Genomic DNA, 20,739 nt, shown 5'->3' on the forward strand with positions numbered 1-20,739 from the left:
TATATGGCTTTAGTAGAAATGTTATAAGGAATTAAGTATAAATAGATTAATAGAATATTAAAGGAAAAATAAGGTTAGAATGTGTTAAGATAATTATAGGATAGAAAACAGAGGAAGATGGAAAGGAATTGCTGAAACAACTAACAGAAGTGGAATACAAAAAGGGAGGAGTGAGGAGGTCGTGGAAATAAGTGAATGAAGGATAAGATGCTGAAATTGTTTGATGTGTTTTAAACTGTTTTTGTTTGGCTATGTTAGTTTAATGTGTCAGTGTTATGTAGTGTTTTTGTATTGTATTGTATTGTTCTTTTTTTGTAGTGTTGTGTTTAAATTGTTAGAAAAGTAATAATTTTTTTTAAAAAAAAAAAAGATTCTGCCTCCCCCCCTCCCCCCGCTGCTCAGGGTTTCTCACTCTTAAAGTCTGTGATGCTTTTACATCTGCCATTTTGTTATTTTTTTCTGTTTTCATTGCTGCTTTAAAATTCTTGCTGCATTGTAGCTCTGTTAGCTGCCGTGCATTGAAATAGATGTATTGAAGGATGGAGTACAGATGTACAGAGTAAATACATTCATTTGTCTAAGATTTCCCTGTCCAAGCTGAGGTAATAATAGAAGGAGTGAGTCAGTGTGGTATTGTAGGATGACTATAGCCTTCTGCTCTTGCACTCTAAATAAACTTTTTTTTTTGTCTGCGTGAATGGCACTTGCCCATGAGTAAGCATCCCATAATCCGTTGTTTACATCCAGAGGTCCTGGGCAGTTATTTTTAGAGAGCATGTTTTGGTCTAAAGTAATGCTGCATCTTTATTTTGCTTCTGTGCCTTTAGGGCAATCTTCAAACGGATGACTGCGCTCATAGATCTCTGCATATCTTTCAGGCACAGCTCAGTTGCTGAAACTATTCATCCGGCATTCTTACCTTTCTACTCATCAAAGCAGCTAAACTATTTCTTTGCTGTCCTTTGCCACTGCCCTCCTCCAGGCAGGGAAAGAGGAGGGGTTTTCTATTCCCTTCCAGTCTCCGATCGATGACTGTTTTGAGTGTTTGTATCAGGGATTCAGGGTTCCTAACAGCGCTTTTGTTTCTGTTTCACACAAATCTGTATGGTGAAGCCCCAGCCCCATTTTCTTCTTCTGTATTCCGAACAGATATACAGCAAAAGAGCTGAAAAGAAAAAAGTACAGCAATCATGACTTTATAGGAAGAATGGCATGCCTCTCTGTGGCTTACTCGTGTTAATGGAAACCTAACCAGAGAACCCAGAAGAAGAAACCTACAGAATCAGAACCCGGACAAAGGTAGGAACTTAAATTCTTTATTGTTTTTTTCTTTATTAACAGACCAATGCCATTTATTAACAACTGCCCCTCTCTTTATGAAGTATTGTGTCATGTGTGTTGTACTCTGTGCCCTTGTCCCTTTCAGCTTCTTCTACTGGAAATTACAAACCTGCACAGGTGAAATTTAGAGAAAGATTACATATTTCTATAAGAGAAATAAGGTGGGCAAAGATATTAATACTATGATTTTTTTATGTGCAACAGGAAGAATAATACAGAGAAAAGAACAAGGCAAACTCAGTGAAGAAGAACTAATAATAGTTTTGTGGCACTTTAAAGGCTAACCAATTTTATTTTTCATGGACTGTGGCACACACAACAGACACATAAATAGTTGGTAGGTGTGGATGCACACACTTTGAGGGGGGGGAACTCTTGTAGTAAACAGTGAAAGCTAAAAAATGCAAGGGGTACACTGTGACATTTCTATACAGAAGGTTATACCTGATCAAATTGTTAACCAGAATCCTAACAAAATATCTGTTAAACATTAGAGAGAAGGTTACACTTTGGGTAACCATTAGGTATCAAACAGCTGTGTTACTTTTGTTTTAGGAGGGGTGAAGTTCAAAGATTGGGCATTGATAGCCTGTTGCCTGAACCCAGGTTTGTGAATGAGATCTCTCCAGACTAACTGTAAATTGTAACCAAGGTTTGTTCTTAGGCATTCACTCTAAGCCAAGGCTTGACTAAGGCTGCATTCAGGCATTGGTTTTATCCTGTTAGGTTCACTGGCTTCTGTCCCAATTTCTAACATTCCTTTTACACTGCAGTACCTGTGGCTTTTGACTGAAATAGTGCCATGTCATGGTAAATGTTAAATGGTGGGAAAGAACTGTATGCCAGGATACTGCTCCAAATTTCATCATGTGAAATTACAAGCAAAACTGTGATTTTCTGTGTCAACAGGGTTGCAAATGCATTTTTTTCTGGAAACAATTAACATGAAAGGGAGTGCAAAACTTCCATCGGGTTTCCAGAAGTGGGTTTCACATTGTGTGAAAGGTCAGACAAAATGTGGAAATGAATCAGTAAGGAAATGTCAGGGAAATGGAATAAAGTACTGCCTGAATGCAGCCTTAGTGTGAATTGCAAACTAGGCCATTGATACACAACCCTGTGGCTGAGTCACTTAATTCAATGTTTTTCTTGTTGCTAGTCTTGCCGTACAAGACCTTCCGGGATAATGTATCTCAGGGGTGGCCAACCTTTTTGGCCAGTGAGCACATTTTGAATTTTGAAAGAGTGCTGGGGACACCAGTCACAAAAAACTGTTGTATCTTCATATAATTAAAAGTACATGGAGCACTCTTGCTATAAGGGGCATTGTGGCAACAGTAGCAGCCTTGTGTTTTTGCTTTGTTTTTAATTGTAGGAAGTGTGCATTTTGGGTACTGAAAATGTGAATGCACCCTCTCCAAAGTGGGAGGGAGAAAAGCAGTTTAAAAATGATCATGGCACGGACTTGCAGTGATGTTATAGCTCAATGCATTCAGTACTAGAGGAACGACTTGCTGCAGTTTACTAGCAACTTGGCTCAGTAGTTTGATGGTTGAGAAATCTGTGATTTTCCCTGCCATGAAAATGCTTGATGGATGAAATGGTGTGGTTTTAGTAACAGATGCACAGTTCCCCATTAAGTCAGTTACAGCATCTGGAAAATCCCTTTAATCTCACATATTGGGTTCAGCAGGATATATACCCCATAAAACTTTAAATGTTTGTAACGTGTTACTGTATATTGTTGTAAACCACTTGGAGGTTTGCTTCTTTTTGCAATCTAGCAATAGATTAATCTTATTATAAATAAAATATCTAAAAGTTCATGTATATTTTTTTATGTAAGCCATTCTGGTCTGCATGCAAATGTATTCTAAGGTGCCCTTCATACTGTTAATGCACTCCCCGCCTCTTCATGCAGTAACAGCCTCCAAGGCCAGTGCTAACTGGTTTGGCTTCCTTGTGGAGCAAAAATTGCTATGGACATAATAGCATTTCTGTATTTTTTATTGATTGATTCTGTAATATTTGAGTTTATAAATATACCAATGGAGTATAGGTGAAGATGGACAGCATAGCACAGTAACTGCATTCAGGTTCCGAGAGAGAGAGAGAGAGAGAGAGAGAGAGAGGTGAAATCAGAAAGGTGCCTCCCAGTCTGCAGCTCTCTCTCTCTCTCGCTCTCTCTCTCTCTCTCTCTCTCTCTCTCTCTGCCTCTCCTTGAATCATGTTACTATTGTTCTCTGTTCACAAGACCTCACGACCCACCTGTAGAGAAAGCCCAAAATGCTATCTCTTTAAAAGTCCTGGTGTACCTGGTACAATGTTCCCGTCTTCCTCACTCATATGAATCATCACATACCTGTCACATTTTACACATCCTCCCTGTGGAGAGACTGGATTTTCCCTTCGATGGTTTCTGTCTACCGGGAAATCTTGTCCAGTTCCCACTGTTTGTTTCCATCTTTCAGGGTTGGTCTGTGTATCTGTTGGAAATGTAATGTAGTGTTGAAACTTTGGCCCTAGAGAGGTGCTTAAGACCATATAGGCGTAACTGGGATGTGGGTGGTGCTGTGGTCTAAACCACTGAGCCTCTTAGGCTTGCCAGTCAGAAGGTCAGCAGTTCAAATCCCCATGACAGAGTGAGCTCCCATTGCTCTGTCCCAGCTCCTGCCAACCTAGTAGTTCGAAAGCCCACCAATACAAGTAGATAAATAGGTACCGCTGTGGCGGGAAGGTAAATGGTGTTTCTGTGCACTCTGGCTTCTGTCATGGTGTTCCGTTGTGCCAGAAGCTGTTTAGTCGTGCTGGCCACATGATCCAGAAAGCTGTCTGTGGACAAACAGTGGCTCCCTCAGCCTAAAAACGAGATGAGCGCCACACTCCATAGTTACCTTTGACAGGACTTAACTGCCCAGGGTCCTTTACCTTTACCTTTTTACCTTATAGGCATATCACTTACGATGCATGGTGGATCAGCTGAAGTTGATTTGTCTGTTGCTGTTACTAGTCTATTGATTTTTCGTTTTATGAATGGTTTCACTGTTTTAATATGGAAACTGTAACCCACCTCAGGAGCCTTTGGATGAAAGTCAAAAATTAAAAAGCAGTAAATAAATACTGCTTGGATAATCCATACCCTACCAAACTCCCCATTCAATTCCACAGAGATAAAATGGGGAAACTCAGCGGCTTTCTAGATCAGTGTTCCTCAGCCTTGGGTCCCAAGATGTTGTTGAACTACAATTCCCATCCTCTGCAGCCATCTTCGCTGACAGTCATGGATTATGCCAGATGTAGTCCAACAATGGAGGGATGCGGGTGGCGCTGTGGGTTAAACCACAGAGCCTAGGACTTGCCAATCAGAAGGTTGGCGGTTCGAATCCCCGCAACAGGGTGAGCTCCCGTTGCTCGGTCCCTGCTCCTGCCAACCTAGCAGTTCGAAAGCACCTCAAAGTGCAAGTAGATAAATAGGTACCGCTCCGGCGGGAAGGTAAACAGCGTTTCCGTGTGCTGCTCTGGTTTGCCAGAAGCGGCTTAGTCATGCTGGCCACATGACTCGGAAGCTGTATGCCGGCTCCCTCGGCCAATAAAGCGAGATGAGCGCCGCAACCCCAGAATCGGCCACGACTGGACCTAATGGTTAGGGGTCCCTTTACCTTTACCTAGTCCAACAATATCTGGGGACCCAACGGGTTATACAACCAATATTAGAAAATTTATCCAGATTATTTGGGGGGCTTGCAGGATATCGCATTGTGAAGTAAAGATCCTTGCAAGGAATCAGAGTACTTATAAAAGGATTTTGGTGAGGAGTCCTAGATTAAAATAGAAGGGTATTAAAAGCAGTTGATAAATGTCAGTGTCTTATTCTCGGGATGTGGGTGTTGTATTTGTGTTTGTCCACACACACACACACGTGTAGGAGTTTTGACAGGAGGAAAGAAACAGTCAGACATGACACAGCTCTTAAAACGCTACCTCCTCTTTGTTATGTCTACTAGTACATGTTCTGCCCCTCTGCATCATTTTCTGTGTGGGAGGAGAGAAAGTGGCAGATCCCTATCTTTCCTGGTAAGACTAGCTTCCTGGTACAAGTACTGTCCACACCTACATAGAGCTGGAAAATATGCACAGGGCACACCGTCTCCTGCTTCAGCAGATTCCCTCTTACCAACCGCCTGAACTATTTTTTTTTTTTTTTTGCTGCATTTAGATGGAAAGAATAAAACTGGAAATACCTATCATAATATTGGCAGTGTAACAGGTACAGGGAAGACCAAGGCATCATCTCAGTCACAACCACCCACTTCAATGACCTTTCCAATGACTGCCTTATTCATTCTACCTTTGATTGTGGCATTCCATTTGTCAACCGGTGAATATTTCATTGATGCATTTTATGTATTAAAAAGCCACATTTCTGGGCCATGTCTTCTTGGCTGACCTGCTATTTTGAGTTTATGGCTTACTATCTTTAGTGTATGGGTCTGGTAAATATTTGGCATGGTGCACACTGATGTTTCAAGCAATACTGAATACCAAAGGGTCCTTCCAGGCAACAAGATGGAATGGATATTCACCTTGATTTGTTTGAAGGGCAATTAGGTGTTTATTGAGCATTCATTCTGGTTTGTTTGCAGGGAGATTATACTAGGTTGCATCAAGATACTGTTACCCTTCACTTTCCATTGCATTTTCCTGTCGCTTTCCTTATATCAAAAAGTCTGATACTTTGGGTAGGGGCATTGCTGTACAAGAACTCCAAATCAATTTTGATTGTGCAACCTGAATTGATGTGCCTTCTATTTTGATCTTCCAGCTATCCTGTTTTCACTGTTTATTTAGGTTCCATCCAATCCTTTCCCACATCCTTCATAGCCTGGAACATGTTTAAAAAGAGCTGCCATCATCTTAATGTACAAGGCAGCAATGCTGAAAATGGAAATGCCTGGCTGCATGCTGTGCAACTATCAGCAGTGATAACTGATTTTTGAAACCCACATTTCCCCCACTTGTATGCTCATAAATGTACCTTCTTTGGCTCCATCTCTCCTCTCCTCCCTCCCCCAGTATTTGATGGGGATGCTTATCCCTTTGGTGACCTCTGTGGTTTTAGTAAATAATAACATGCAGACTTTTACCACATGCCTATTATGCTGAATTAGAGAGCAACTTGGTGACATCAGCCCATCACTGTGTTTCCTCCTTGAACAGAACCAACATTTAAAGTATTGTAGTTTTCAGTTCTACACTCAGTGCTACACTCAATATGCCAGCAAGTTTGGAAAACTCAGCAGTGGCCAGAGGATTGGAGAAGATCAGTCTACATCCCAATCCCAAAGAAGGGCAGTGCCAAAGAATGCTCCAACTACCACACAATTGCACTCATTTCACATGCTAGGAAGGTTATGCTTAAAATTCTACAAGGCAGGCTCAAGCAGTATGTGGACCGAGAACTCCCAGAAGTGCAAGCTGGATTTAGAAGAGGCAGAGGAACCAGAGACCAAATTGCAAACATGCGCTGGATTATGGAGAAAGCTAGAGAGTTCCAGAAAGACATCTACTTCTGCTTCATTGACTATGTAAAAGCCTTTGACTGTGTTGACCACAGCAAACTATGGCAAGTTCTTAAAGAAATGGGAGTGCCTGGTCACCTCATTTGTCTCCTGAGAAATCTCTATGTGGGACAAGAAGCTACAGTTAGAACTGGATATGGAACAACTGACTGGTTCAAAATTGGGAAAGGAGTACGACAAGGCTGTATATTGTCTCCCTGCTTATTTAACTTATATGCAGAATTCATCATGCGAAAGGCTGGGCTGGATGAATCCCTAGCCGGAATTAAGATTGCCGGAAGAAATATCAAAAACCTCAGATATGCAGATGACATAACCTTGATGGCAGAAAGTGAGGAGGAATTAAAGAACCTTTTAATGAGGGTGAAAGAGGGGAGCGCAAAATATGGTCTGAAGCTCAACATCAAAAAAGCGAAGATCACGGCCACTGGTCCCATCACCTTCTGGCAAATAGAAGGGGGAGAAATGGAGGCAATAAGAGATTTTACTTTCTTGGGCTCCATGATCACTGCAGATGGTGACAGCAGCCACAAAATTAAAAGACGCCTGCTTCTTGGGAGAAAAGCAATGACAAACCTAGACAGCATCTTAAAAAGCAGAGACATCACCTTGCCAACAAAGATCTGTATAGTTAAAGCTATGGTTTTCCCAGTAGTGATGTATGGAAGTGAGAGCTGGACCATAAAGAAGGCTGATCGCCAAAGAATTGATGCTTTTGAATTATGGTGCTGGAGGAGACTCTTGAGAGTCCCATGGACTGCAAGAAGATCAAACCTATCCATTCTTAAGGAAATCAGCCCTGAGTGCTCACTGGAAGGACAGATCGTGCAGCTGAGGCTCCAATACTTTGGCCACCTCATGAGAAGAGAAGACTCCCTGGAAAAGACCCTGATGTTGGGAAAGATGGAGGGCACAAGGAGAAGGGGGCAACAGAGGACGAGATAGTTGGCCAGTGTTCTTGAAGCTACCAGCATGAGTTTGACCAAACTGCAGGAGGCAGTGGAAGACAGGAGTGCCTGGCGTGCTCTGGTCCATGGGGTCACAAAGAGTTGGACATGACTAAATGACTAAACAACAACAAAGTTTTCAGTTCTAGGCATATTTGCATCCCAGCATAAGTTTTAAAGAACAACACATACAACAATGTGGTGGTGGTGATTATGGTAGAAAACTTTTATATGCTGCCCCACTATTGATACTTGTAGATGACATGCGTTCAAAGTTATCTTTTTAAGATATCTGGCACCTTACCTTCCTCCCCAGCCCCCTAATGTTTTTCATTCTCCATCTCACCTCATTTCTACCCTGGGTTAATCACAGGTGGCAGAGGGGAAGAGATCTAGTACAGATGTGGGGCATTGTTAAGCTTGGTGTGGAGTTTGGTTCAGGAGGAGGCACAAGGGTTGCTATGTTCTCACCCATATCCATGAATTCATATGTCTTTATTTATTACACCTATCTACCATCTCCCCCCGCCTGCCTGCCGGGGAGCTCAAGATGGTGTATATGGCTATCGCCTCACAACAACCCTGTGAGGTAGGCCAGGCTGAGAGACAGTGACTGGCCCAAGGTCACCCAGTGAGCTTCTTGGCTGTGTGGGTATGCAAATCCTGTTATCCAGGAGACCACCTCATTGGCTCTCTAAATAGACAATGTTGTGGTCCAATGCAAGCAATTTCTCCTATTTGTTCCAGGTTATCTTCAAGGATGTCTCTCCTATTATATCTTGTTGCCTACACATGAAAGGTCCCCCTTTCCTCACACTTGAGGCTTGCAAAACAAAGGGGATGTGGGTAGCAAAATTACTGCTGAATAAGCTCAGCCCTTTTAAACCTCAGCTTCAGAACATTAACTATGTTGACAGCTACCAGCAGAATTCAGGCAAAGAGATGTAAGGGGGAAGTGGAAAGAGCTCAGTGATTTTTCTTTAACTGAAGACCAGTTGGAACACCTCTCCTTAGCTTCAGATTGGTACTGATTTAAAGGAAAGCGAGAATGGCTGTGGCTGAAAGCAACCCATTTTTAAAGTCACAGAAGAAGGGCAAAGTTAGTGTGGGTTTAAAATGTAATATTTAAATATGGAGTTAAACAATAACACTCCTGTTGCAAAGTGCAATAAGAGTTAGATCTCCATGGAATACTTTAGGGCAATTCCTGTTCTGCTTTGGTGCAGTTACGTCAGTGCTTCGGTCTAGCAGCTTTGCTTGCATTGGTTATAGAGTGGAATGCTGCAGCTTTGAATAGGCTTGCCCTGCTTCTTGGCTGATGTTACCGCAGGTAACACACATACATAACAACGAACTCTAAATTGGAACAAATCTGAGGAAACACTGCAGCTCTGGCAGAGACCATATATGGCAGTGATAACAATGAAATCACTTGTGCTTTTGAAATGGTTCTGGAGATTCCCAGATCTCTTAGATGGGTGACCCTAGGTTCTTGGTGATCATAGGAAGAGACTGCCTGCAGGATCAGACCCTAGGTTTATGCAGTCCAGCATTCTTGCCCCTGAAAGCCCTCAAGCAGAACCTCAATAGGCCTCTTCTGCTTTCTGGCTTGGTGGCTATTTCCTCATCTGCTGGTAGCAAATGTACCATGTTTTGTCTTACAATAGGATTCGTTAACCTTCTGTCTTGTAGGTTACTCAGAGGGTCATTCGGCATCTAGTGCTGCTTAGCACTGTCGTTAATTACTTAGGTTTACAAAATTGGAGAAGCAGTTGCAAATGCTTCAGAGCAGGGGTTCCTAAACCGTGGTTTGTCCATTAAAAACATACAGCATCTAATGCAGGACGTTGCAACGACTACGGCATTTTATTAAATTTCTTGATAGTGAATGGGGGTGGTGGAACCAAGCACACCCAGACTTCTGAACCCAGTCTAACAGCCCTTAAATTGGTCCAAGCCAAATCAAGGTGTTTTATGAAATGCTGAAATAATAATAATAATAATAATAATAATAATAATAATAATAATAATAATTAAAAAAAAAAATAGTTAATTTCCCCAGCCACTCTAGGTGGCTCCCAACAGAATATTTAAAACATCAAACATCAAAAACTTCCCTAAACAGGGCTGCCTTCAGATGTCTTCTAAAAGTCATATAGTTGTTTATTTCCTTGACATCTGATGGGAGGGAGTTCCACAGGGTGGGTGCCACTACCGAGAAGGCCCTCTGCCTGGTTCTCTGTAACTTCACTTCTCGCAATGAGGGAAGGCCCTCGGAGCTGGACCTCAGCATCTAGGCTGAACAATGCGGGTGGAGACGCTCCTTTAGATATATTGGGCCGAGGCCAGTGTTTACTCCTAGCCTTGGAAGTGTTAATTTACTGAATTTTTAAAAAAAATAAAAAATACTGTTTTTATTTATTTTCATGGTACAGAAGACAAATTTTGAGAAAACAATTGTTACAACAGTAGACAAGTAACTTGTCATGATAAAATTACTTATGCCAAGAATAAAAGTTCAGCCCCTCACCGGTTTTCCAACACCTGGCTATCTCCATATGCGCAGCAGTCAATAGAAAGGCTAAAAGGTCATCTTTAGGATAATCATGAGCAGATGGGATCCTAAACCCAAGTAATGCTAGTGCAGGGGACATTTCAATCATTTTGTTGTATATCAAGCTTATTTCTTTGAAGACAGCATTCAGAAGGGTTTGATGATGTCACAACACTACCACATATGGAAATATGTACCTTTGACTGCACATCCCCTCCCAACAATTGGGATTGACTTCCTTACATATTCGGGATGCCCAATGTACAATTTAGCACACAGGTCGGTTGTTGCCCAGGCAAGATGGAAATTTAATCATGCTGCCTTTTTGAAGGCTACCAGAAATAAATAGCAGTAAACACAGACTGTTGTGCCTCCTACATATACAGATACTATGACTCTGAGCAGATGTGATGAGTGGGAGGGTGTGTCATTGCATAATGCTCTCTGCATGTCAGAACAGCAAAATACTCTATTTAAAAACACAGCAGGAACTTGGCATCTAATTGAACACTCCCACAGAAAATACTAGTAATGGGAGGCAACAAATTCCAGTGGAAACCTGTGCGTAGTCTTACATGGAAAATAAAAGCGATGTATTTTTTCAAAGCAGCTAGTATAACAATAGCAAACATGTATACTTAAAATAGCTAGGCATTCATGACAATATTGAAGGGTGTGCTTGTGTACACGAATGGTCAGAATCATCACAAGTGCTGGGATGAATGCACTGTGTTGTAAAAGCAACAAGGGGAATTCATATCCAGCCTATACAATAAATCATGGGGAGGAAACATGAAAGTGATGGGTTAGGAAGTGAGGGATTGGTTCAGCTTCCTGAATATCGCTTCTCCAACATTTGAAAGAATTGGAATGAGTCACCTGTTAGGCAGTTTGTTTTGTTAGCAGAGCTAATGTAAAAGTTGAAAGGAGGGAGATGGAGAAATCGAGACATCCAAGTTCTCTCTGATACATTGCCAAAGAGAGTAGGTAAGAGTGCTCCATATTTTAATGAGATCAATCAGTAACTGGAAGGGAGAGCGGCACAGCAGCTTTAAAAATAGATGCAGGAAAGTGGGAGAAAAGCAATAACATTATTGACTGGCACTTTTTAAAGGCAATAATAGCTTCTCTCCTTGTTTAAGCTGCTACAGCTGCTGTTGTGGTGCTACTTAGTTCAATGCAAAAAGTAGCCTTTTTTGTAGCTGAACATCAATATATTGGACATTGCCTATACACCTAGTAAGAGTGGCTGGACTAGACCAGAACATTATTGGAAACCTTGGGAGTTCTGACAACAGGGGACCCAGTGCTGATCACATGTACAAGCAAGGTATTTAATACAGCGGTACCTCGGGTTACATATGCTTCAGGTTACATACACTTCAGGTTACAGACTCTGCTAACCCAGAAATATTACCTCAGGTTGAGAACTTTGCTTCAGGATGTGAACAGAAATCGTGTAGCGGCAGCAGGAGGCCCCATTAGCTAAAGTGGTGCTTCAGGTTAAGAACAGTTTCAGGTTAAGAATGGACCTCTGGAACGAATCAAGTACCTAACCTGAGGTACCACTGTACTTCTAAGACAGGGGATGAGATCCAGCAAGGCATCCCAGTAACAACACTTAATCTAATGAGGAAACTACAGAACAGAACTAAATGCTCCCTAGTGATATTAAATAATTATTAAATCAATGGGATGCAATTATTATTGATTCTGCTTCCCTTCCTACTTAACCTTAGTTCATTAATACTTCAGAGCAGCAGTATATCAAGGCAGTAGCAGAAGGAGAGAAATAAGTGACCATGTGCAAGAAATAAGCTTGTATCTTATTTCTGTACTCTGTGCTAGGGATTATTTTATTTTACAAATCTAGCCCTTGCTCTTCAACCAGTTACCAGGGCAGTTAAGATAATATATCTAAGAAGAATGGTTCATGCAGGTAAGCAAACTAATGCTGTGCAAGGTTTTAAAAAACCTACACTCCACAGCTGGTGGTTGTATATTAGAGTAATCTAATATGCCTTATCTTCTCTTTGCAATCACCTCCCTCTGAATTAAGACAGGTGCTAATATTGATGGAGCTCATGTAGCCACACTATAAGAGGCTTGAGCAAGTTCATTTGAATTTTTAAATTATTTTTGGTGGTGTTGGAAAGCATGGTGGCAAAATGGCACTGGGCATGTACAGAGAGCAGCTTTAGGACAGTGCCATCATGGGCAAGCTTGTAAAACTGCTTCATTTCCCCCACACATTTATTGTTATGTGTGGCACGGTGACTATAAGCGGTATTGAATTTATAGAACTGAAGAGAAGTATTATTCATTTAAAAATGAAATAAATGGATTGCAGGATTTTTGTGCACTTCTAAGCAGCCCTTTATAGTCAAAAGCACACAGGCCTTCCTTACAGCATGTTTGCATCATTGGTCTTACTTGTGTTACCTGAACAGGCATCCCAGTTGAACAAAGAGATGAAGCTTTTCATCTCTGCTTATTTGATTATTGGTTTTAAATCAATATGTTCTTAGGCAGGTATTAAAACTGTCTATTGCAATGTTGTTCCACCAGATACTTTGCAGTAAACTTTGCAGTTAACTGTGTTAGCAAAGAACCAATACTGCTAAGAGCTGCTAATCTCTAGGGACATCATCTGCTCTCGGTAATCAAAGCCTGAAATTCGTTTGTCCGACACCTGCCTTTACTGTCTGGTGCGGATGTCAGTTGAGCCGTTCTTTTTTGGTGTCCTTCTCCCTCAGTTGTGCAGCTGGAAGAAACAAAGGGAAGTTTATCACAGAGAACAGAAAGCAGGAAAAGGCTGCAACGAAAGAACAGCTGCCTCAAACACCTCAATAGTCTATTCCTCTCGCTGCTCTAGCAACAACAAAGTGCTCACTGTACTGCTGTATGATAATTTTAGCTCTCCATCTTGGGGAAGAATGGCTTGTGGTCAGCTCTGGCATCATGAGACAGCAGCTCATAGGATCAGATGCCAGGTTCCCTGATCATAGGACTGAGTAGCAAGGTCCCAGTGCCAGGGGAAGCTAGGCTAAGATTACAGAACCTTTTCCAGCCCAGGGGCTGCATTCTCTCCTGGCTAACAATTGGAGGTAGAGACTGCGTGTCACTGGTTGATTGGCCCACTATACCTCCTCCTCCTATTCGAGCTCTCTCTCTCTCTCTCTCTCTCTCTCTCTCTCTCACACACACACACACACACACACACATATATCCATTCAAACCACATCTTTATGTAAACACGCATATATACCTAACACCCAAAATATGCTTCAGAAAAGCAGTTTAGCCTTTTCACTCTACGGAGGTCACCGACAGCAACAGAGCTTTGATATAACCGGGGGGGGGGGGACACACCCTAGTCTCTTAAGACACTTTATCCTCTGCATAGGGTTGCCATATTTCAAAAAGTGAAAATCCAGACACAAAAGTTGTTGAGCTTTTTTCTTCTTTTATCTTTTCTTTTTGGGCAGGGTTATTGTTTTTAAGGAAAGCCAAAAACAGTACTGCCGACATGGGTTGCCATACGCCCGGAATTTCTGCGATTTCTGCCCAGACATTGCTTTTGACTGCAGTATTCCGGCTATGTCTGGGAAATTCTGGACGTATAGCAACCCTACCCTTGTGGAGCTCCAAGAGTGCAAAAGGAAAAGCTGGACAGAGTCTTAGTAGGAAAGGAATAGAGCTTAGTTCAAATCCTGTTCTCCCTACAGTGTGAGATTGGTTGGCACTTGTGGAGTTTCTCTTACTACATCCATATACCCTATCTTTCCTCCAAGGAGCTCAAGGTGGCCTATGTGATTCTCTGCCACCTCATTTCCCCTCACAACAACCCTGTGAGTAGGTTAGGCTAAGAGATGGTGAGTGACCCATGGTTACCCTGTGAGGATCATTCCAGCATGGGGATTTAAACCCTGGTCTTCCAGGGTCCTAGTCAAACACTCTAAGCACTGAGCTGCACAGGGACACCTTGGGCCAAGCTATCAGTGTTGCTGTGTTAGCTCTTGTTCTTATGGGAGTGTTTTGCTTTTCCTTTGTAGCTCAGGATTCATATTATGCCAGCTGTAGTCATGCCACAGCACACACACACACACCCCAGCATAGCAGTAGCATTGGACTTGTCTGCTCATCTGTGCATTAACCTTTTTAAACCCATCTGGCTATAATACAAAACTAAACTGCTTTGCTTCGAGTTTCTCAAAAGAAAACTGTGACCTGATACTTGTTTGGGGGAGGGGCACTTACCAGCACAAATTCATAAAGGCCCTCAGAGTTTAGATAATAAAAATGAAAATGCATAAAGCCGGAGGAAAGAGAAACAATGTAAACTAACAAAACCCTTAAGCACCGAAAGGATCAGCTGCAGAAATTTCAGAGCCGTAAGCAACCTTGGTTGGCGAAATCTTGGAAGACAGCTGAGCTGCTTGCAGACTGACAATAGAAGGGCACCCATCTTGATATCTCATAGTGCTCTGTGAAAACAGAATATGTCAATTACAAGCATCTAACATGAACAGATCCTGCTCATCTCATTGTGAAAATCCAATATAATTTGGTGCTGGGATTGGGGTTCTGGGGCCAGGTGGGTTTCTGGTTGTTGAAATAGGGGGAACGCAAAGCATACAGGTATACTTGAGTGAGCTGATTTATGTTCTCTTGTACAAATTCCAGAAATATGGACCAGAATGCATTGCTATTAGGATCAGTGTGTCAAAGTGGAATGGAATGACAAGAGTTCTTAGGCTCAACTTTTGTCTATTTGCTAAACTATTGGACTGAAGGAATGGGGTGTGATCTCTGGGTGATTTTAAAAACAGATAGAGAAGAGATTGAAAATTCACTCAATCAGAACATGATGGGAAAGGGGAAAACCTCAGTACCATTATTTGTAATTAGGTTAACAGGATTGTGGATTGGGCCGTCTGTGTATTTTTAGAAGGATTATCTTTGCTGTTAGTAGTCCAAGCAAGTTAGAGTGTGAGAATGAATATGTGTCTCCTCAGTCATCCAATAAACCTTCCAGACAAATTGTCATTCCTGGCATTTTTCAGATAAAAGAACAGTACATACCTTACAAGGTGGGTTGGGGGAGGAGAATTGTTTGGTTTGTGTTTGTATGCTTTAAGAAATGAGCTTCATTGGCTTTGAAGTAACATAAAATCTACCTAATTCCCACTTTCCAAAACAATCTGCAAACTGAAACACAGCCATCCTTTGCAATTCACGCTTCTCCAAATTTTGCAATGCAGTTCTCCAGCCAAGGAAAGTGTCCCAAATGCAGGCACTAGGTAAAGTGTGCATAAAAATGCAGATATTCATGAGAATAACATACAAAAATGGTATATTCTATGCACTGTTGCTCTGGCCAAATGAAACATGATGTTTGTCATGTAATTTATCCTGGCATGCAAGATTCTAATGAAATAGCTGAGCTGGATTTGGAGCATGATTTGGGGTTACCGGGATTTAACCCTTTGTCCCTGCACTGGTCCTGATTGAGCATCAAGGGAGATGTGCTCCCATCCGACTGGATGCTGCGCTGAGTGGTCGGTTGGGCAAATAGATGGCCCTGCCCTGCCCCCCCCCCCCGGTGCCACCACAGATTGGCTCATTTGAAGGACAGGTTAGGTGGGAACCTGTGAGCCCCTGTGGTGGCTGGAGGAGATGGGGAAACAATCTAAAATGGCACTGCGCATCCAGGGGAGAGAGGCGGCGCCACATCGGGCTGCAACCGCCACTCACCAGCAAGATGGTAAGAGGCCCTTTCCATGCCTGTAATTTGCAATGAGAGGAAAGTGTTAGCAAAGTCAATTAATGATGTAGATGGAGTCCAGATGGGAAAGTCTTGATAGCACTTTACTGAGAAAACTGCACAAACATAGTGCATATAGTAATTTGAGGAGAAAGGGTTTTGCCTTTCTTAGTTCCAACTTTGTACATAGCAGGGAGACATTCTGCCAAACATACACAGAAAAAAAATCCCTCAGAACTACACAGCTAGGCAGACAATGGGCTACCTAACTAGAGATCATCTCATTCTGCTTGGTTGCTGAGCAACCCCTCCAGCTGACTTTAACAGGAACAAAATTAACCTTAAGTAACAAACTGAATAGCACCTGCCATTGCACTTCCAGCACAAAGCACAAATTATTATTTCTACGTGACAGCCACTATGAGTATATGATTGAGTTCACATGATTTGTGCAATAACCCATTTCCTCTTCTGGAGACACAGGGCACTTTCTGTGAATTAGGTTTGGCGTTTCAAATGTAACACTTGTTCCCCCACATTAATAAACTTCCTTCAGGTGATTCCCTAACGGACTATTGTCCTCAGCACTTCCACTCTGTTCTCAGCACATTGTGCAAGAAATCACGTGGCATTCTGGGCAGGCTGAAAATACTGTGGATATTTTTATGGCAAAAGGGTAATGAGTAATACAAGGTAATGACTAATGCTTTTACTAAAAAGGAGAACTTCCACATGTTTCAGTTTCTGGGGTTTGGGTAATGCATTTCCCTCCACATCTTTACATTAGAACTGGATCCTCTCTCTGCACCAGGCAGAAATCAAGAGGAGATACTTCTGCCATGCAGCTGCTTCATAAAGAAAGTGATGGTCTCATTGATTCTAATACAAGAGACATTTTGTCTGTAGCTACCATTTGTTGAAAGACTAAGGGCCTGGGAAAACCCAAGTAACATCCAAGTTACAGATGAACAGTTTAAAAGCTAATGACACTTCATTCAACAGTCTCTTCAGTGCTTCAGAAATGACATGGCATGAAAGCCAACCTCCTCCATTCCCTTACATTATGTTAACTGCATCTTGGAACCAAATAAGACCTTCTAATCCACCCTGACATACAGACTTCTTCAGTGGAGGTGGCAGTCCTGTATGGGGCAGCCACAGTCAACATGCTCAAACTTGGTACACTTAAGTGGTCTGAAGAACATGTCCTTCGTGTGCAAAGAAGTTTGCATCTATATCCATTATTATGCTTCTCGTCAAAGATTTTTGGTGTGCAGCTGATAGAATGAAAGCAGATTAACGGCAGCCTACAGCCCCTCATATGAACATAAGACCATCCTGCCCATGCAGACCAGTTTCCTGCTCTAGCCATGTTTCTATGGGAAGGCTGTGAGCAGGGCCCGGGTGCAAGAGCACTCCCTATACCTGCAATTGCTACCAACTGATACTCAGAGACATACTGCCTTGAATAATGAGGTAGAACATAGCCATCATGCAGAGTTGTCACTGATAGCCGTATCCTCCATTGGTTTGTCTAACCCTCTTTTGAAACAAGCCAACCTAGTGGTCGCTGCTACATATTCCATAGTTTAACTATGTACTGTGTGATGCCAAAGTGGTTTTTTTGGCTGCCTAAATCTTCCAACCTTCAGCTTCAGCGGAGTGTTCCAGTTCTAGTATTATAAGAGGGGAGGGGGGGAATCTTTCTCCACACCATGCAGAATGTTATACACCTCTGTCATTCCTTATTCTCCATTTTCTAAACTAAAAGGCCCCAAATGTTATAACCTTTTCTTATAAGGGAGATCCTTGAATCCATTGGTTCAGGCACCTCCCCTTTTTGGTTGTCCTTTCTGAACCTTTTCTTGCTCTACAATATCCTTTTTGAGAGGATGCAACCACAACTGTACACAATATTCCAACTGTACAAATCCACAGATTTGTGATGGCCTCATATGCCTCCAGACCATTCCTGGAACCAAATGCATACATTATATGCAATTTGGTCACTGTTGGTGTAGAAAGTTTCATGAGCTTTGGAATTACCATGTCTATTGCAATGGGATGATATGCCATCTTAACCTATTGGCAACCATATTGAAAAATGAACTCTACTATTAAAAAAAGTGAGGTGTAAATGTATGCACCCCTCCCCCCCCCCGGAGCAGGAATCCTCCTTTGAGGGTACACCTTGGCTTTTGCCTCTCTTCTGCTTTTCTCCTCTAAGCAGGAAGGAACCCACCCAAAGGAAATTTATTTTTCTCAGTGGTGACCTGCAGTCTTTGGGCCAAGCTACACATGCCCCTGAACACATAACTAGCAATTGCTGCTGCCCTAAATTAAAATGAAATATAAATAATTGCAGACTCCATTCCTTCCTCCAAATTTTCATTGGGGCTGTGGTGCGTAGGAAAGGGTTGTCTCCAACCACCCTTCCCTGTGCCTTTTTAAAAGCATAGTTGGTCATTGCTGAAGATATCATTAGCACCACCTTTGGCCTTCAGTGTTCCATTCTTCAAGTTTTCCCTGGAGGAAAGGCAAAGACCAAAGCATGTGTAAGACGAGGGAGCTTCCACCAAGGCATAGGGTAAGCAAATTTTGCTTCCTTCCTTCTTTCTGACCAAAACAGATGAATGAGAGGAGGAGCTGTGCTCTTGCTGACACAGCCAGCCTCTCTCTGGCTTCCTGCCCACTTGCAGGAGCAGGCTGGGAAGCCACAGAGAATAGATCTTTCTAATGCAAGTTTCAGAGAATTGCCTGTTAGTGAGCTCTAGCTTCCCCTTCTTACAAATCAAATTTCCAGAGTTCCCATGCAAGAACTGTTGCTGTCGAGTTGTTTTAGCAGCACCATCCAGTGCATGCTTACTCAGAAGTAAGTTGAATGGTAATAAGATGCAAAAGTAGAGTGGGAGCAGGGTATCGGTTTGTTTTTGTTTTATTTTGTATTTTGTGTTCTCATTTTGAATTTTTCTGTTGGGATTCGCCCTGGGTCTTCAGAGGAAGGGCAGTATACAAATGTAATACCTTCAGCAGCAAAGTGCTTTTTTAAGAGCTCATGGTCCTTCTGAATAATCAGTGAAAAAATATCTGACCCCATTAAGGATCAACTAGGGAGAACATGCTATCTCTGATTAAAGATGGACAAATGTGTCAAATTTCAACTTCTTATTCAAATCTTCAGTTCAACACATTTCCATACCACATTACAATTGTAAAATAAAAGCCCTCATAAAATTTCAGCAGAATTTATTGTGCATTTTACCTGTAATTTTGCCCATTAAAACCCCCCGCAAAACTTACTTGCAGTACCAGGAATTGAACAGTCTGAGAAATCTCTTCACCCCATGAGCCATTTCCATCATGAATCCTAGGAGGCACTCAACAACACAGTGACACAGCAAGTCATGTCTTCAACCATGATTGTATGTAATAGCACCTGGCTACTATGATTAAGCCACCTGACAGAGGTATTGAGCAAAGCCAATTAAGCACTTCACGTTTTCTACTACAGTTTCCAATCAGAACATGAAAAGGATTCCTTGAGTCAAGCGTACAAGCTACACCTGAGTTCTATTTTAAGGAACGTGAACTTTCAGTGGTTTTGTACAATTCTACATGGAATGGAACTGGAAAGGAACATCACTGGAAGAGGATTTCTTGCCTCCCCACCCCAAAACCCAAGACAGCTTCCTGCACCATGTTGGCTTTCATACAAGGCTTTGGTTAGGACTAGAGGCAGAGTGCACTTCTTATTCTCTGCACCTTCCTATTCATAGTGAGGAGAACCAAGTCAACATGGTCTTATCTAATATACTGTTATTTGGAGTCCCTTCCCCAGAGATTTATATTGCACAGAGCAGTTTCTTCTGTGTTTATGGTGTCTTGGTCGGGTATTAGTTATCAATGGAAAGAACCAAGGAGTTTATTTTGGTCTTGAAAAGCTCAATAAGAAACAGAGCACCTGGCATAGTGAGTGGACCAGCCCTGAATTCAGCACACAAAAGTTGGAATAATGCAAGGAACAAGTTAAACCTGAGATCCAAATTCCATTCATCAGCCTATATGTATCAGAGGGAAAGCGAGTCTTTAAAATAGTGTTTGAGTTGCAGCACCCATTTTCCAGCTTAATTTTTGTCAGGTCAGCATGTGACATGAACTGAATGGGCTTAGAATCCAGCCTAAGTCCCCCCTCTCTGGCCCCATCACCACAATGCACCCCAGAGCACCCCTTTTTCAGGGTTTATGCCAGTTTAAGATTCACCAGGATTGGGCTCAGCAAGGATCAGGAAGATACATTGGCGTATCTCTGGCTGAGTCAACCATGAGACAGTTAAACCACTGTAGAGCTCAGCTGGAGACCTGATGGATCCCTTTCATCTTGCTGTAGGATTGCTGGCTTAATCGACTTTGCTAAATCAATTGTACTAACACCTGTTAGTACAGGAAACCATTGTCTTCATTCAGACTCAGATTAATAGTATCAAACTACCTGATGTGTTGCAATTCAGCAATTTAATGCTGGAGCCTCCAGTTGGATTATTATTTATAAAT

The 20,739-nt window shown here is 42.1% G+C and overlaps 1 protein-coding gene and 1 long non-coding RNA gene across 4 annotated transcripts in view; one reads left to right on the top strand and one right to left on the bottom strand.

Annotated features, from left to right (window-relative positions):
• Positions 1-20,739, top strand: part of PIK3CB (phosphatidylinositol-4,5-bisphosphate 3-kinase catalytic subunit beta) — a 100,704-nt gene that overhangs the window by 3,112 nt on the left and 76,853 nt on the right. For both annotated transcript variants that reach the window (XM_082221733.1, XM_082221734.1), the window contains exon 2: positions 1,150-1,299. The gene's annotated coding sequence lies outside the window, so the exon portion shown is untranslated. The remainder of the gene's footprint in view (positions 1-1,149; positions 1,300-20,739) is intronic.
• On the bottom strand, positions 12,990-19,616 carry LOC309532035. 2 transcript variants are annotated; one of them, XR_014219536.1, is made up of 4 exons: positions 19,489-19,616; positions 18,680-18,714; positions 14,825-14,908; positions 12,990-13,185 (listed from the first exon to the last, which is right to left on the bottom strand). It is a non-coding gene; the product is annotated as an uncharacterized lncRNA (long non-coding RNA). The 2 variants fall into 2 exon arrangements; XR_014219535.1 differs by lacking the exon at positions 18,680-18,714.

The sequence above is a fragment of the Podarcis vaucheri genome (genome assembly GCF_965113315.1).
Source record: "Podarcis vaucheri genome assembly, chromosome: 5".
Taxonomy (NCBI): Eukaryota; Metazoa; Chordata; class Lepidosauria; order Squamata; family Lacertidae; genus Podarcis; species Podarcis vaucheri.